Source organism: Lissotriton vulgaris, chromosome 9 (assembly GCF_964263255.1).
Source record: "Lissotriton vulgaris chromosome 9, aLisVul1.2, whole genome shotgun sequence".
In the NCBI taxonomy this organism is placed as follows: domain Eukaryota; kingdom Metazoa; phylum Chordata; class Amphibia; order Caudata; family Salamandridae; genus Lissotriton; species Lissotriton vulgaris.
Genome location: NC_141697.1, coordinates 1,218,422,609 through 1,218,439,256, shown reverse-complemented (window position 1 = coordinate 1,218,439,256; position 16,648 = coordinate 1,218,422,609). Strand labels below are relative to the sequence as shown.

The 16,648-nt window shown below is 45.6% G+C and overlaps 1 long non-coding RNA gene across 1 annotated transcript in view; it reads right to left on the bottom strand.

Moving 5' to 3' along the window:
- Positions 1-897: 897 nt before the first annotated feature.
- LOC147693078 (uncharacterized) overlaps positions 898-16,648 on the bottom strand; it is a 28,810-nt gene continuing 13,059 nt past the window's right edge. Inside the window, exons 2-3 of the long non-coding RNA XR_015300092.1 lie at positions 11,460-11,583; positions 898-8,716 (exon numbers count right to left, since the gene is read on the bottom strand). This is a non-coding gene — a long non-coding RNA (uncharacterized LOC147693078). The remainder of the gene's footprint in view (positions 8,717-11,459; positions 11,584-16,648) is intronic.

Sequence of the window (16,648 nt, the reverse complement as noted above, 5' to 3'; positions counted from 1 at the left end):
TATGTTATGTTATGTTAAATTTAGCTTATAAAGCGCACGTACGCCCGTAGGCTTCATGGCGCTGTAGGAAGTTTTCAGAGCATAACACAACAACAGGAGGACAACTTAGAACGTCTAAGGATAGGCTTCTCTAAAAAGCCAGGTCTTAAAGGCTAGTCTAAAGGCTAGAATATCCTCGTGTGACCTTAAAGAAGCTGGCAAGGAGTTCCAGAGGGAGGCAGCAAGAAAATGAAAGGAGCTGCCGCCCTGACGTTGCTTCCTAACAACCGGCACCGTGAGCAAGTTTTTGTGACCAGAACGGAGGCTGCGGGAGGGGGTGTATCTGGCAAGCAGGTTGATGATAAATTTGGGGCCTTTGCTTTGTAATGCCCATGCCTCATCCGCTTCTTATGCACCATCTTGAATCCTTCCTCCCCTCTGTGTGCCTTGAAGTAGCTTCCACCTCTTGTCACTAAGAGAAAACCACCCTTCTCTCCACCTCATCCGCTTCTTATGCACCATCTTGAGTCCTCCCAACCCCCTCTGTGTGCCTTGGAGAGCCTCACGTCTTGTTACTAAGAGAAAGCTGCCCTTCTCTCCACCTCATCCGCTTCTTATGCACCATCTTGAATCCTTCCTCCCCTCTGTTTGCCTTGAAGTAGCTTCCACCTCTTGTCACTAAGAGAAAGCCGCCCTTCTCTCCACCTCGCCCGCTTCTTATGCACCATCTTGAGTCTATCCTACCCCTTCTGGTGTGAGCAGCAGGACACCACTTCCTCACTAGCCCGGCAGAATACATACGTCTCAACATACAAGTACATACATCAGCCGACACGTTTAACAGAGGTGACCAACGTAACAGACTTCAGATCATACCCACTCTAAATCATCCCAGAAATCCAAATTACTTTTAAAATCTTTTATTATGAGAATCAACTGTGTTTCTGTGAACATTCAAATGATAAATTTGAAACCATAAATAAGAATAAATAATTACTCAGTGCAATCAATGCAAACGTGTATGTAAACACTTAAATAACAGAAAAAGCAACGAGGGAATGACAATATGTGCATGCATTGTGTGGCGCCACAATGTACAAAGGGACCGGGTCCCACTGTATATCCCAAAGGTTTCCCCACGGGCACACAGGAGGAGATCCCCGCAGGAGTCTTGTTCCTTACTGGACCTGACACACGTGGGTTTGGAGGCGGTAAACAGTCAGATGTGCCTTTTCAACCTTCATTTCACCGTATAGTAATAACAGGCCACATGCATTTAGAAGTAATTGAAAGAGATTAAAGGGAACAACTCAACAGTGGGACTACTGAACTGCATGTGTGCCTTAGCAGTCAATAATGCCTTGACCTGGACAGCACAGCAATCCTATGGATCTGTAAGTCACTGTACTTTCCGATAAGGCAACTTATTGCCACTTTTTGATGATGCAGTCCTACACTTTCCAATACGTATGCTTGCACAAGAGGGATATACATGGCCTCTGGGGATTGGGGGTGGAATGCCTGGCTTGACCTCCATGGCTTCAATGGGGTGCACCTCAATAAAGCACCACACACATTATGCTTTTTCGGGCCCTACTTTTTGTTCACCTAGATTGAAACCAGTCTGCAAATACGCGTCTATTGAGTCCCATTTGCGTTTTAGGTAATTTAAATGCATGATGCCCAAGGAGCAGAAAAGGGATGTGTGTAATTGGGGACCAGCACATTAACATATTCTCTTCAGAGCTCTAGTACCACACCTCTACTCTAGAATGAATGCATATTACATATCTCTTGATTCTGTCTTATTACCTCGATTTTGGAAATGTTGCCAGCAGAAGGGAAAAAACACATCCTATGGTTTTCATTTTAGTAAAATGGAAAGTTATTTATCTGTAACTTCAGTTTATAACAGGATCTTCAATGAATTAGAAAACACAGAATATCTCTGCCGCTTTGGGCCTTGGATCCCACAAGGAGGTGAAGATATTTTATGTTTATGAAGTCAGTGAAGATCCCAAGATGGACAACAAGAATCCCATGTCATCCCAACATGAAAACTGAATTTACAGTCAGAGGTAATTACATCCTCCATAGAGACTAAAGAATAGAAAAGTTTGCATAAAGGACAGGAGAAAATAGGGTCGGAGGATCCCAATTTATCTGACCAGAATCAACAAAAAAATATTGCTTTTCATATGACTGGACTTTTGTGATTTTTCTTTGAAGGCCATGTGACACACCTACTCCCAAAGGAGGATATCAATGAGCTGCATCATAAAACCCCTTTTAAATAAGCGTCTTTCTAATGGATATGTGTACAAAGTAGAGGGAAGAGCCCACAATTTGCTATAGGGCTTGGGCTTAAACGTGCATGTTGGAAGTAGAACGCTATGGGACCATGATGCAATCCTTTTCGGGTGGCAGAATATGCAATTACATCTCCTTCGATAAAATAATTTTTTACTCAGTTTTTACAGTACATGCACTGTAATCGATATATAATCAATAGCAATAAATACCTAAAATGGTAAACAAACAAGACGTTTTATGTCAAAAATAAAATACATATATTTAAATAACACAACATATTGTGGGATCTAAGATTTTCTGTCAGTCAGATGCTCTTCATTACAAAAAAATACAGTAACAAAATTGGGCAAACACAGCAGATTCATGACCCTTGGAATTATTACAGATGGGTCCAGTAGGGCCCAAAGATGATACACACATTTGACACAGATAAAGAATGTTTTCATTATCAATATGAAACTATCATTCATCTGATATACAAATGTTGAGATAATACAACTAATCAAACAGCAAATGAACATCTTCTCTGGCTGTGGTGGCCTGTAGGCAAGGGTGTCAGATCTCCACCCACCTTTCCAGTGCATGAGTACCTGTGAGGTTGAGTAAAGGTTAGCCTGACAAATACTCATCATGTCAGGGTCAGGCAGCCAGGCATGCGCTAAAGCGCAGTTGCCGGGTATCCATAGTTTGCCGAGTCAAGGATCTCAGCCCTGAGGGCAGTGACATCATCACACCGGCAGAGATTTGTGAGGATCTTCCTCCTGATGACTGGGGGAGCATCACTGATAGAGTCAGTCCTATAGTGCCCTGGGCTGACTTCAATCAGCGAAGTCTCACACACCACCCTTTTTCAACTCAGCAAGTCTGCCCACCCCGTGATAAGGTAGGAAAGGTCATCCTCTTATGGGCCGATGCTTGACCAGGTTAGGCAACGAGAGGAGGCAGAGGGATCTTCCTGGTTGTGCTGCCTAAGGCTGCCGGAAGCCTCCAGCTTCCTCCTGGGCCATCGTGCACCTCCCTCCCACCACGGACAGGTCCTGTATTTCCACCAAGGCCATCCAGGTAAGCACTACATTGAATGTTTGCATGCATGTGTATACGTATTTGTATTTGCGCATGTATTCTTGTGACTAGGTGGGTGCGTGTATGTTTGTGAATGGGTGGGTGTGAGCTTGTGTGTGCACTTGTGAATGAATGGGTGTGAGTATATGGGCCTGTGCATGCTTGTGGATAGTACGAAAAGAGTATGTGTGCCCGTGGCACACCTTCTACAATTAAGCAGCCGCCACTGCTGTCTGGTGCTCGAGCCCCGTTTACCCAAGCACTAACATAATACATGTAGGTGGAACATGTCACATACACCTTGTATTTTAAGCTGCTTGATAAGAACAGGTCAATCAAGGAAAGTCTACATAGTTTTTCATAAGTCAAGTGATAAAATATTGCCTCTGACTTTTTAAAGATGTATTCATCACAAATCTACATTTCTTTGGTGTGTATACATCTACAGACTTAACAGTTCAGACAGAATCCTAAGCACAAATGAACTTTACCACAAGACAGTAAGTATGCTTTCAGTATCCGCGTACATAAACACGAATACTCTTTGTGAAATCTTTAAACAACACAACAGCATCCTTTGTACCGCCAAGCAGTCTGCAGTGAACCCAGGTAGCTGTCAGTTTGCCTCTCCCTGGAAACACTCTGATATGCTTTTAATGTTGTCTCCTTTCAAAGTGGCTCAAAAAGCTATACAATAAATACATACAAGCTCTAGACACAGTTATGTAATCGCTATAATTTACAAAAACAAATATTTTCTTTGTAAATATATTTTTTCTAGTATTGCACAAAGGTGTCGGTCCAAACAGTAAACAGGAACCTTTCAGAAAAGTACTTCAGCCCTGAGAATAATTTACAGACTTGCATACATTTTTAGTTTCTTGTGGTTGTTTCCTATTACTCAGACCATGCTGGCCCATCTGCTATTGCCACATATTAGGATGTTACTTCCCCTTCATTTGTTTTCCTGGCATGATGATTTCTACTTGACCACTCTCTTCCAGAATGCCTACTTCTAGCAGAAACATGTCAAAACATTTTCCAAAGTGAAAACTGGTTTTAGAGATACTTCCCACAACTCGATATATATGGGAGTGGGCAACATTTTAATTTAACCTAACCTACAAAGGTTTGTGAATGTTAAAAACTACACATTTCACAAGACTTGCGACATTTTGTGAAGGCTCCAAATGTCGCCTATGGGCAAAAAGCTTTCAAAAACTGTTTTGGGTGGAAAAGACAATTCTCTAACTAAAAGGGGTTTTTGCTGATATTTTATTTTGCAAATCCTGTTTTTAATGGATTTGTTTGCACATTTTTGTTTACATTTTGCAATCTTCGCAAAGTTTTCAAAATAATTTCATGCGGAGCTAAAACTTTGCCGTTTTAAATACCCATAGGTAAAAATTCCAGTGAACTAACAAAATCCTCTTTCATTCACAAGTAAGCCACACCATATGGTCTTACTGGACAGCTGAACGTCCTGCAACTTCAACTGCTTATTGGTTATGCTTACTTTCCAGAGCAGGTTAATAATTATTTGCAATTTGTTGCCTGATGAGAAGAGCGCGGATCCCGACTCCGGCTCCCAAGAGCCAATGTTCCCATGAGCTTCTACCAGTCGTAAATGTGGTTAGTCGTATCTGGCATGAAAGACAACCTCAGCAAGACAATATGTACTGAACGCCTTTAATATATGGACCATTACAGCACCTAGGCCAAAGTAACGTGAACATCTACAGTAACGTCTTAAGCCATCCCTAAAAAAGTCACAAAGAATTTAGGAGTCGGATCCTCTTGACCCTTCCCTATTAAGAGATACTAGCCATGTTGTTGTTCGGTCTCATCCCTTTCCCAGCAAACTGAGTTAGAGATCAGTTGGTCTTTGTATGCTTGGTGGACGAGCTGTGTAGTGAAACATCTGGTATAGACTCAACACTATAAATATCACCTTTGTCTCTACAGCAGCTTCTATTCCTAGTCTATGTGGCTTCCTCCTTTGCCCATTAAATGTGTCTGAGCTCCTTTTATCTGCCAGGGTAGCCCCTGGCTGCCTGTCTCCTTTGTCAGTGGATCACAGAAACAGCCTTAAGAAAGAGAAGAATAATGTAATATATTAGCTGACGTTGGGAATTCACAGCACAGCACCCTCTCCACTGGCTCCCCAGCTTGAGTTTCTGAATTACTTGTCTGGAAAAACCCAAAACTGAGCTTTTGCCTTTAGTACTGTAAAATGTTTCCTGGGGTTTCTGCTGCACAGAGATCTTCTGCGAGTGAGAAGCGAGTTTGGAATGTCTTATCTTCATATTAAGAAATTTACATAGTTCTTTGGACTTGAGGCACCTCAAGTCTGACCGGTAACTGGAGAAAGGCTAAAAATCATGTGAAAGCGTGCTCGAAGAGCAAGCCGCCTGATTTTCTCGCCTGGGTGGTAAACAGACCAGAGTCTCCCTGATGACAGTTACACAAAAGTTAGTTGTAAAGCAGCTGGTGGCAGAGGCGCTGTTGGGGCTCAGTATGGTTCTTTTTATTCAGGAACGTACGTATGTGCAAAGCATGAGACACTGCATGCACTGAATTTCTTGGGTGGGCCATATGATTGTTGATAAAATATTGCGTTCGTTCATTACATTTACCAAAATTCAGTTCTTGATATGTGGAAACTGGTGTTTCTTGGGCAAAAAAAGACCGATATATATTAACTTTTATTTTGGATTAATAGTCCAACTGAATGAAAAGTTCTGACCACCTTTATTCTCTAGCAAAGCTTCTCTGATGGTTGAGCTGGAAGAGCAAACACAGGACCAGAGTCTTGGGGAATTGAAGTACTCCTCGGAATCAACCAGGAGGCCCCAACTGCATTAACAGTGATCAACAATAAAGTGGTCATAAAATGTGCTGCACAAATGTGATTAATGTTACCTTTATTTGGCACAAAAGCCAACTGCCTCTCCGAGTGCCAAGGTTTTGGTCAAGAGACTGACTCAGAGAAAGCTCCAGAGGGTTTTTCACATTTATGAATGTAGAGGAGCTGTTGTGGACTCAATATAATGTGTGCAGCCTTCTTAGGCAGCAGAGTTAAAGGGAGTAAAATGACCTGTCAATAGCTAGGGCTCTGAGGATGAGTAACATTGCTACGTTGGCTGTGGCTCGTGCTGTGTGGAGAGCATAAAACAGTAGATTTTATTTTCAAGCACAGTGGGAATTTGGCAAAGAGTTTTACAGATCAATCACCCTGTACTTTGAGTTCTGGTTGGCTGTGGTAACCAACATAACCGAGGAAAGGTGACATGGTTTCCTCTCTGCTTTTACAAGGGGTCAGGCGGCAGAGTTCTACATTTTTGGCTGCCATCTATATAACGTATAATTGAGACCTTTGTATAAGCTGTTGTAGTACACTTGTTTTGCTTCTTTTATTGGTGAAATGAGTATTTCCGAGGAGCCCAGTCAAGGTGTTGCCGGGTGACATCCATTATATATTTACTATTCTATTATCTGTCCCGGATGGAAGTGCTGTCAAGCTAACTCTTTGCTCCATGAATGGGGAAAGATTTGCCAATGAGTCTCATTACAGTACATAACACTCATTTCCATTCTGTGTTTGCATTCAACTGAGCTGTGTTTGCACTACACGCAACCAGCTGGTCTCATCTGCTGCTTGCATATTGGAAAATAGGATTCCGCAGTTTAAGTGTCGTGTCTAAGCGTCACTTAAATATCAAACCGCCGGGGCAAGAGTGTTGATCCCTGAGCCTCAGCGTAGGTAGGAGGTGCTGGTAGAGCCTCCATATTAGGATCCAGCTGACACTCCATTAGGAAGGAGAGAATGTGAGTGAGTATATTAGTCAGCATGATCATTCCTAATGCTCATGCCACAAAGCAACCTGCCCATTGGCGCTGATTGAAGCCACGAAAAAACATGCAACGTATCCTCTGTACATCAAACCAACATTGAGAGTCAAATATTAAAGCCTCGTACATCAGAAATGGCAAGCTAGTATCAGGGCAGGCACCTCCCTAACTATATACACCAAGGGTCAGCTAGGGCCGCCATCTCTCTCTTTCTGTCTGTTTGTTTAAAATCTGGTTTGTTAATTTCTTTTGAAACATCTGCTTGTGTGGGGTTCACATCACTAGAGCATTGAGGCTGCATCTTGTTCTAGACATCCAGGAGTTCTACTCAAAAGTACACAATGTCAGCCCTAGGAGTCTAGACTGAATGTAAGGGGTTAAACATCATCTCTTTGTGTGGTGAACTTTAATAGCCTCAACCTGGTGCATAGGAAGCCTTATTCGGCTGTACGAATGACAGAACTGCTATAAACAAGGGAGGCTGTGAAACTGGGAGGATCCTGTCCTGGAAATGTGGAAATGGCAGCTTTCAATAAGCAAACAACCACACTTTGCTCTGCATAGGTGTCTAGAAATTACAAATACAAAAGTGCACTGATGCACTCTGGGCGTGAAACAATGGGGATGTGTAAACATTTAATATATGCGAAGCACTACAGTGATATGGTTGTGAAGTCGTAAACAGTTCCTCAAGTACTAGGACTAACGGAATGAGCCAAAGAGATTGAGCCTACTTCTTCGAGCACCACCCAATAAAAGTCAGTTGGAGAAAATGAAAAAGAAGGGCTTCTCTGGAGTCATGCCGCTTATTTACTGGTCTCTGTCCCTTCTTAACCTCTATGGTGCCGCTGTATGAAAGTAGTCTTTGGGTAAGGATTATGTTTCCCCACTGATGGCATAATCGTACAATGAGGCAGTCACTAGTTGATGACACAAGGAGCGTACGAGTGCCAACCCGTGCTGAGCATTCTGTGAGCATGTAGAGTCAACAGCTGATTAAACGCAGCTAAGAATTCCAAAAACACCTTGAAAAGGTTAACAAAACACATGTTGAACACAAACACGGATGCTTTTGGAAAGCGGCGCTCAGCAGGCTGGAGACACTTGAAACAGTCAACGAGTCCTTCTGGGACTCACTTACTTCACCTACCATGAGCTCCTGTGCTGCGAAACTACAAGACTTCTTACAATCATGGTCGGTGTAAGGGGTACCAAGCGTGCATTAACCTAGCAGGTGGTGACTGCTCGCTATGCTCAAAGTGCCACCTTCGATGAAGTTTATCCTCTGACGACTAAAGATCCAAGTGTACATCTTTGTAGGATTTGTCTAAGGTCCATTCTGACTGGGAGTCAGTATCCTCTTTGCCGTAGAGCGCCATCTCTTGTTGGAAACGAATCTGGCGCAGCCTGTTGGGGTCCACATTGATCCAGTTGTTTGCAATCCACTTGACACCTTGAGTGACCAGGCAGCCACCATGCAGGGAGTATTCATCCAGTTCTCCTACCCAACCTGGAACAACAACACACAAACAAGTTACTCGGCTTCTGGGGAGAGAACATTATGGAAGAGTAGCCTCTTCCTTCAGTTCTTCAATTTATAAGTCAAACTGATGAAATAGTGCAAGAGAATATCTCAGCACTGTGGGTAATTAGAAGATGCATGTAATTATTGCAAATGTTCTATGGTGGTTGCCAGCAGAGTGCACGTCCAGATTCTCTGAATACCTGGACGTACAAGGTGCCTTACAAACCTTCTTTAAGTACTTCAGTAACTCCAGTACGTCTGGAGAGCCTTCCACTGTAAAGGCCTTTTTACATGCTTCTCATTTATCTAATCACAAATATCAAGTTTATAGCGCATATGGAAACAAAGCTTTTTCTACAACAACACCTGAAGGCGGGAAAACGCTTCCAGTTCGCCTTTCCAAAACGAATTATGCCATGCAATTTCCGTATGCTCTGAAGATGTGGCTCCCTATTTAGCAATTACACCATCTCCACCTGGACACTGACCACGACCAAAGAGACCGCCTCAACCATGAAAGGATCCACTCGGGCCCCTACAGACCCCTGCCCACTACACATATACCACAGAGCAGCCCCCGCCATAGCGCCAAAACATTGACGCACCATCAACACCACCTTCAAGACCGGCATCTTCCCCGAAGACTGGAAACACTCTGAAATCAGACCCCTCCTCAAGAAGCCCTCAGCAGATCCCACCGACCTCAAGAACTACCGGTCCATCTCACTCCTCCCTTTCGCTGCAAAAGTCGTAGAGAAGATCGTCAATGCACAACTAACAAGGTTCATCGAAGTCAACTCTGTCCTCAACGCCTCCCAATCCAGATTCTGCGGCAACAACAGCACCAAGACCGCCCAACTCGCCGCTACAGAAGATATCCGCTCCCTCTTCAACCAAGGACACACCATGGCCCTGATGCTGCTTGACCTCTCAGCAGCATTCAACACTGTCTCCCACCGCACACTCGCCGCCAGACTTCACGACGCCGGCATTCAAGAAACTGCCCTCGACTGGATCTGCTTCGTTCCTCACCGGCACAACTGAAAGAATCAGTCCGCCACCCTTCCTTTTCAAACCCACGGATATCAACTGCAGAGAGCCCCAGGGATCATCGCTCAGCCCATCCCCTTCAACATCTACATGGCTCCCCTCGCAAGCTTCGTCAGACAGCAGGGCCTCAGCATAGTATCCTACGCAGATGACACCCAGCAGATCCTCTCCCTCACCAAAATCCCCACCATGGATTGGTGTATGTTCAGGGAGAGGGCAGTGTATGTGGCCAGGGGTTGTCCAGAGAAGTGGGGGAAGATCTGGGGGGGCTTGGAATAGTTATCGTGGTGAACTATGCACTCCCCCGATGCGGCAAATGGAAGCAGAAGCACAGGAATCCCCGTGATCCCAAATTTTATGCATATTGTAATATATGATTCTGTACAAATGACAAATAAAACCTCACAATGATGACAATTGTTGTTCACCTGATGCTATTGTTTCTTTTGTTCCTTTTCAATAAAAACAAAAACAAAAAACCCCCACCACCACCAGACCTCCAGGAAGGAATGCAGGTGGTCGCATCCTGGATGAGAAACAGCTGCCTCAAGCTCAACTCAGAGAAGACAGAAGTCCTCATCCTCAGAACCTCCCCCTCAGCTTGGAACAACACCTGGTGGCCCATCTCCCTCGGCAGCCCCCTGAACCCCACGGACCACGCTTGGAACCTCGGCATCATACTCGACTCCCACCTCTCCATGAACCAACAGGTCAACGCCGTCACCTCCAGCTGTTTCAACACCTTCCACACCCTCCGTAAGACTTTCAAATGGATCCCCCCCAAATCAAGGTAGACCGTCACCCACACACTCATAACCAGCAGACTGGACTAAGGAAACATCCTCTACACCGGGATCAACGAGTCTGCACTCCGCAAGCTCCAGCCAATACAGAACACCGCAGCCAGACTCGTCCTTAGCATCCCACGACACAAACATATCACACAACACCTACGGGACCTCCACTGGCTCTCCGTCGAGAAAAAACTCACTTTTAAGATACTCACCCTCGCCTACAAATGCCTCCACAACACCGGACCCCGATACCTCAACGAGAGAATCTCGTTCCATGTACACAAAAGAAACCTCCGATCCACCAACCTTGCCCTCGCCGAAACCCTGTGCATCCATAGAGCCAGAACAGGAGGAAGAGCTTTCTCCTACATAGCGACGAAGGCCTGGAACAAGCTCCCGCTCGACATCAGACGCGCTCCCTCCCTGAGCATCTTCAGAAAGACACTCAAAACCTGGCTTTTCGGCTGAACGGAGCTGCTCAACCTTACGCCCCCCTCCCTCCAGCGCCATGAGACCCACTTGGGTGAGTAGTGCGCTTACAATCCCCTGATTGATTGATTGATATAATGGTAGATGTGGTTGCTGCTATGGCCCCTGCTGTGGATGAGTACTGACGTGACAGGTGGTCCCTGTGTATTTGTATCAGAGAAGCTCCATAGTGTGATCGTGGCCCTTTTAACCCACTCGCCGAAGCAAAAACACAGTACAAATTGTATCACTACTAAAATCAACATGGAAAGCTTTTCTCTATATAATCTTTTTTTCTGTCACATTAGATCAAACAAACAGCTAAAACGGTCTCTAGCCAGACCTAAAAAGAAGCAACAATACAAGGTACCATGGTTCCATAGGCTGTGCCATGTATGTGTGACCAAAGGCATTACCTTTTCCGTTCGACAGGTAGTTGTACCAGAAGACAGCTGTGCCCTGCCGAGGTTTCACCCTCAGGTTCCCTTTATCACAGTGCTTCCTTGTATCTCGCAGATCAACATCATTCTGGATCAAGGACTGAAACAACACGAAGAAAACACTGAAACTGTATGTAAGCAAACAAAATATTGCCACACCCACCCCTTTTATTAGTTAAAAGTCCCATAAATGTTACATCAGCACAAAGAACAACATTTTATAGATACCATTGCTAGACTCCTAGACATGTGAAGGGTCAGTGCTGAGTCAGTGCTTGTGCTCAGTCTCATTCTTCTTGTAGAGCTAAAGAAGAAGTTACTTCTCTTGAGTAACACCTTTTCTAGCAGATACTAAACTTTTCACTGATTTTGCACCTTGAACTATTGCAATGCAGCAGAATATGGTCCTAATTTACAGTTGGACTGATGGGTTTACCATCACAAACATGACAGATATCCTGTTCACCTTATCACAAGTGCATTAGGATAGAAGAATATGGGATATTAGGATACGATTATTTGCCATTATGTGAACGGGGAGTACCCGACTGCCAAACTCTGAATCAGGCTCTAAGTCAGAATTATGTTTCAACAATTCCCCCTTGCCATGCTCGATGGGGCTGCTGCAGGGCCAGCCCTGGATCAGACAGACCGCATCCTCAGAAATTCATTTTTGGATCCATAAAGGCACCGGATATGCTGCTGGTACTCATTCTTACTAATAATCCTCACTACACGTAAGCCGAGGTAAAAGAAAACTAAGAGATAATTCCTTCAATGATCAGAAAAACATTACCAATGAATTAACACCCTAAGAAGAGATTGGAGGAAGGGTGCTGAAGAATCTGTGAAAAGATTTGTATCCACCAGAAAAGATGTTACTGAGATTTAACTCACCACTAGGAGAAGGGATGCTTTAGAGTGATGAAGAGCTTAGTGAAGATTTGTATTGATCACAGTATTATCGAAGGTAAGCAACTCGTTTTTCTGATGGCTACTCCTACCTGCAGGTTATGATGACCAAATCACACTTTGACAGCTTCTATTGGCTCTTTCTGTGATAGTTCATACCACAATTTATTGTACAGAATGGCCATATGGGACATTGCTTGTTTCCTAGTTTGAGGACTCGGGTGGAGCGCACCGCAGTGGGTCTCTTTGCAAGGGCCTCCACTCATGCCAGCTATTGTTCCCTAACTTACCTACAGGGGGCTACACCAGGGCAAGGCAGAACAAACACTGCATATGGTTCACTAGGACATACAGGAGATGTGTTCTACAGGAATGCTGCTAAGATGCACATTTACTCGAGAGGCGCCCAATAGAAAAAAATCTGTTTTCTTTCATTGGGTTTTTATTTAACTCCATGGTGACAGCCATCTTGGATTGGGAGACTTTCAATTATATCTGCATGTTGTTCGCGTTTTCTTATTTTTCACTCTTCTTCCAGGGCATTCTAGCAGCAGCAGTAATAAAGCGGCTAGTCAAATCACTTCTTACGTTTACGCGCAGCGATCGCGCCCAATCCGCGCCGAAGGTGCGCCAAAGGTAAGCCCATCTACGCCCGTCCGCGCCTGGACCGCGCCCAGCGCCAGTCCCCCTGGCCCCCGCTCTGCCCACCCATCCCGCATTTCTTACGATGCCACCACCCTCCTAGCCCTCAACCCCGGCCGCTCCCCCAACTGCGTCCAAGCCGCTTCTGGACACACCCATGGACCTTTCTCATGCTACTCCTGCAAATTCGTCGGCACCGTCAACAACCTTGCTACGTTCACACCTCAGACTCCCGACCCCAACCACCTACAATGCATCCTGCTCAACACCCGATCGGTCCACAGGCACGCCATTGACCTATGGAATCTACTAGACACCATCTCACCGGACGTCGCCTTCCTCACAGAAACATGGATGAACGCCTCCTCCGCCCCTGACATCACCATCGCCATCCCAGAAGATTATAAGATCATACGCAAAGACCGCACAGGCCACACAGGAGGAGGAATCGCTATCGTCCACAAGAAATCTATCCACATCTCTACCAGCTCTGACATCAATCTCGCCAACTCTGAACACCTTCACTTCCAGATCCACATCGACCCCAAGACCACACTCAGAGGCACCCTCCTTTACAGACCACCAGGACCCCGCGCACAATTTAGTGAGGACATCACGGACTTCATCACTCCACACGCACTCCCCTCCAAAGATTACATCCTCCGGGGAGACCTCAACTTTCACCTTGAAAAAAACAACGACCGCAACTCCACCACCCTTCTGGACAACCTCGCCAACCTCGGACTTAGACAACTGGTCTCTTCCCCCACCCACATCGCAGGTCACACTCTCGACCCTATCTTCACCTCCAGCAATCATGTCTCCTTCAGCCACACTACGGCTCTCCTCTGGACTGACCACAGCTGCGTTCACTTTACCTACAACAAACCCAAACCCAACAACCACCCCCAACCAACTCTGCAAATAAACTGGAACAAAATCACCATCAACCAGATCTCCTCATCGCTTCTTCTAAACCCCCCAGCCCACTCCTCTAACCCCGACCAAGCCGCCTCCAACCTCTCCCTTTGGTTATCCAGCAGCGCAGACATCCTAGCACCACTGAAAAAGCGACAAAACAAAGCTGGCAGCAAGAAGGCCTCATGGTTCAACGATGATCTTAAGAAATCCAAGATACTTTGCCGCTCCCATGAGAAGGCCTGGAAAAAAGACCCAACCACCAGCACCAAGGACGCCTTCAAAAACGCCACCCGCACACACCACCAACTGATCCGAAAGGCCAAGAAAAGCGCCTTCAAGGAATGACTAGATAACAACGCCCACAACAGCAAGGAACTTTTCAACATCGTCAAGGAATTTACCAATCCCTCGGCCAACTCTAACGACATCACCCCCTCTCAAGCACTCTGCGACTCACTAGCCTCATTCTTCCACAACAAAATTGCAGACATCCACAACAGCTTCGACAACCAACCAAGAGAGCAACCCTCCCAACCATCTACCGGACCTGCACCCCCCGCGAACACCCTTAATGACTGGAACCCTATCTCCACTGAGGACACCATCCGCCTGATGAACTCCATCCACTCAGGATCCCCCACAGACCCTTGTCCTCACCACATCTTCAACAAAGCAGACTCCATCATAGCACCGCACCTCCGAGACGTCATCAACTGCTCCTTCAAATCCGCCACCTTCCCGGAAAGCTGGAAACACGCAGAACAAGACAAGACAAGATGCAGGACAAGGGGGGAGGGGGGAGGGGGGGGGGGGGCAGTTCTCCAAGGCGCCCTCATCCTGAGAGTTTTTCCTTTATTAAACTGTTCCCCCGAATGCATGGGCAACACATGTACTAGTAAATCTGTTCTGGTTCAGTTACTCGGGCGCGAGCATTTTAAAATAGCAGACGGATGAGGCACCTGCTGCAGAGATGTTTGTGGTCCTTGCAAACCCGGGTAATAATAAAGTAAGAGTTCAGGTGGTTAATACAAGTGGTTAATGCAAGTGCTGGTGAAATCTGTGAGGGATCTAGTCATAGGTTTGACTCGTCAGGAAATTGCATCGAGGGTTATGATCTGTCTACATAAAATACAATTCTATGACTTAATATCTATGTTACACGTTGTGCCTTGCATCAGTCACAGATGCGTGTTTAACCAGCCGGTCACAAATGGTAATCCTGCTGCTATAGTTCATTTAATAATTTAAGGCGGCATCGAAGAGGTGCATTCAAATTGCAAGTTTAGTTGTTGGACGACTTTAATCTTGTTTCCCAATATATTTGCAAGTCAGTCACGTAAATAGCTCACATCGACATTCATAGGGCTTTAAATGGGCCAGTTCAAAAAAACAGGTGCCGAAACGGGTCCCTATCGGGCTCTCCATTTCGGCCCTCACCGTCAGGCTGGGGAAAAAATCTTAACCCTGGAGCTGCCTTTGAGGTAACTTCAAAGAGACTCGTTATCGTTCTTGCACAGTCTAATTTCTAAACAGAAGCATTTTCAATATTTTATACAACAAAGCCATAGCGGTTGCTTAATTATCTTATGCAGCTAACAGCCACTGACAAAGCCAATAGTCCTGGCTTATAGGTATAATGTTATTTGCTGTAATGACTGAAACAGCAAAATACCAGTTGGGTGGCACACGTGCCAAGGACAGGTTTTTAGCTTAGGTGTTTTTGAACGACGCCCTTAATTATACAGACCAGGCCCCTTTGAGGGAACTCCCACTTTTTTTTCATCCCACTTAAAGCCCTGGACACACATATCTAACCTTCCTACAGAGATTGGAAAACTTAAAAACCTGCCTTTGACTGCTAGCTTAGCTCATGCACTTGTAAAGTGAGAATCTTAATATGTTTGCTTTCATTACTTTTTGTCTGCAAGGAGGATGAGACCAGAAAACAAGCATTTACAAAGTCAGTAGCTCTCGCCTACACAAGAGCTATTGACTTTGTCAGTGTTTTGTTTAGCCATGTTGTACAGCAGGACAACTGCTGTGCGGGATGGCGGAAAGTAAAGAAAAAAAAAAAGCGATATGAAGCAGGCAATGCTGACCACGTCATAGCGATTTATCAGGCCGAAGCCTATGGTTTGCAATAAATCTTGGCATTCTCAATCAATCAATCAGAGTACTTGTAAAGCGCGCTACTTACCAGTGAGGGTCTCAAGGCGCTGAGGGAAGGGGGGTGCTGCTACTGCTCGAAGAGCCAGGTCTTGAGGAGTCTTCTGAAGGCGAGTAGGTCTTGGGTCTGCCAAATGTGGGTAGGGAGGGTGTTCCTGGTCTTGGTGACGAGGTAGTCTGCTGTTCAGGTAGGCTGGTCCTGCGTTGTGGAGTGCTTTGTGTGCGTGGGTGAGGAGGTTGAAGGTGATCCTCTTGTCGACGGGGAGCCAGTGTAGGTCTCTCGGGTGGGGGGGTGATGTGGCTGCGGCGGGGGACGTTGACGATCAGTCGGGCGGAGGCGTTTTGGATGCGTTGTAGTCGTCGTAGGTGTTTGGCTGGCATTCCTGCATAGAGTTCATTGCCGTAGTCCAGTCTGCTGCTGACGAGGGCCTGTGTCACCGTTCTTCTTGTTTCGGTCGGGATTGGGTGTTGTAGCAGGAGGAGACAGTGCTGACCTGCTTAGACATGGAGAGGGAGGAGTCGAG